Source organism: Saccopteryx leptura, chromosome 3 (genome assembly GCF_036850995.1).
Source record: "Saccopteryx leptura isolate mSacLep1 chromosome 3, mSacLep1_pri_phased_curated, whole genome shotgun sequence".
Classification (NCBI taxonomy): domain Eukaryota; kingdom Metazoa; phylum Chordata; class Mammalia; order Chiroptera; family Emballonuridae; genus Saccopteryx; species Saccopteryx leptura.
In genome coordinates, this window is record NC_089505.1 from 47,219,953 (window position 1) to 47,222,263 (window position 2,311).

General features: G+C 36.5%; 1 pseudogene; it reads right to left on the bottom strand.

The window, feature by feature from the left end:
- Positions 1-409: 409 nt before the first annotated feature.
- Positions 410-1,097, bottom strand: LOC136398150 (tripartite motif-containing protein 5 pseudogene; annotated as a pseudogene).
- Between the last annotated feature and the right edge of the window lie 1,214 nt (positions 1,098-2,311).

Below are 2,311 nucleotides of genomic sequence, written 5' to 3' on the forward strand. Positions count from 1 at the left end.
TTAATTTACTACCCAGAGAATCAAACTTTACCGTCTATAATAGGTGTGGGAAGTAAAAGGGTTGATATGTGGGGCAAAAAAGAGATCTTTTTTTCTTTTTTGAAAAATACATTGTACCTTTATTTGTGACATTGTGAGAGAGATCTTTAGAATAAAATGAGTGGTAACTGGACACAATAGAGTGGTTCTTGGTGAGAAGTATGACATTGCAGAAATATATATAATATGTATGTGTGTGTTAAAAAGAAAACTGGTTTCAAGATATAAGACCTGGTCAAATGTAAAGTTCTGAAAGACGATGAGGACAGAGTAGCTTCATGGTGCTGTGGTTTGTGTTACCCCAGAAGCAGCACACATCTGTCAGCCCTTTAATCTCTTTTCACAGCACAAATGGACCATCTCTAGTCTCTCACACATAACTTTCCATGATGCCATTCACATCCTGCAGTATCTTTGCTGTTGATCCCTGCTACTGAGGCTCCAGATCCGAGACAAGATCTCTCACTGACTGGCTCTGCTGGGCCAGCTCACTCTCAGCCAATGCTAGGTCATGGAGAATATTTCCCTCCTTCCCAGCTTTTGCAGCTCTTTCTGCTCCTCAGTGCTCAGGATACTTCTGTTTTTTTAAATAATCCTGGACACCTTGTTTTTCTTTCTGTATTTGATTCTTCCAGGAAGTTCTCTCTTTTCTGACATCAGCTCCCAACTTCTCAGCTTTCTGCTGCTCTGCCCTCAGCTTATCCAGAGCTGCCTGGAGCTTCTCCTCCATCCTGGTCTGTTATCTTGTACTTCTGGGCAACCTCCTCCATGTGGAATGTGTGGTGACCTTGGTGCTCTTGAGACACTCACTCCAGCAAATGACCTGCCCATCTCCCTTGCAGAAGAACAAGTGTTTTTCTCCATGGCGCACACAGAGATCTCTCTTTTACTTCCACCTCTGGGCTCAATTTGACCTCCATAAATTTCTATACTATGTTGGCTACATGCCAATTAGGTCACAGATTTTTAAGCTGGTAAGTAAGTCAGCACACAGGGAAGCTGCTTTCTCCTTCTTAGCCAACAGTTAACTCCTTGTTGTTTGCAGTGATGCAGGTTTTTTTTTTTAATAATTTTATTTTTTAATGGCGCGACATCAATAAATCAGGATACATATATTCAAAGATAACATGCCCAGGTTATATTGTCATTCAATTATGTTGCATACCCACCACCCAAAGTCAGATTGTCCTCTGTCACCTTCTATCTAGTTTTCTTTGTGCCCCCCCTCCCCCTTTCCCTCTCCCTCTCCCCCCTCTCCCCGTAACCACCACACTCTTATCAATGTCTCTTAGTCTCACTCAAAAAAGAGATCTTGACACTCAAACTATCCTCAGTGTTGATGACAGTTTGAAATCCCACCAGCCCTTCCAAGAATGAACAAAAGGCTTGGTATAGCCTCTGAACCAAGAATAACCAGCTCAGACAATTCTGATTCTTGAAAATCTTTGTTTTATATCCATTACCTGGTACTAAGTGTTAAATGTTCATATTATTAGATTACTTGTTATGTGTGACAGTCTTGTCTTCACTACTAGATTTTAACTCTTGGAGAGGCAAAATCCTTATCTCTACCCTTTTTTAAACTTTATTTTATGTATAATAATATATTATTAGGTGCTTAAGATGTGTCACTGAAAATATTATTCAGCAAACATTGAATAAATAATAAAATAAGAAACTGATCACTTTTTCAAAATCCCTTCACAATTATAAAACAATTTTGTCTTTTCCTCAACTGGCCTATTTTATTAAGTGTGACCTAAGAGTAGTAGTCTTATTTTATCCAAACATATTACATAAAAGTTGAGACTATAAAATCAAAATTATATTTTAGATCCTCGTGAGTACATATATGTATATAAACATATACAGTGTAGATATAGATATACATATTCATATACATATAAATATACACACACTTTATATGTTTTCTCTTCTGTGCATGTCATGAAGTGAATTTTTAAAAAATTTTTAGAAAATGTAACAGAATTAAGAAATGAACAAGTTTCAAGAAATTAAAGTAGCAATACAGTCTAAAAATGACTAAAATTACTTTTAACAAAGTATTTTTCTGAGTTAATATATGTTTTTATTTTTCTTATAGAGGATATAGGAGAATGAATCTGGTCTTTTTATGTAATTTTTAAAGATCATTCTATTTTCCCCCTTTTTCTCACTTACCGACGTCAGAGGAGGCAGCCTGGATATCATGTTTGAAACATGCATTATCATTAACAAATGAATGAGCAAGATTCAAATGATCAGAAAAGCA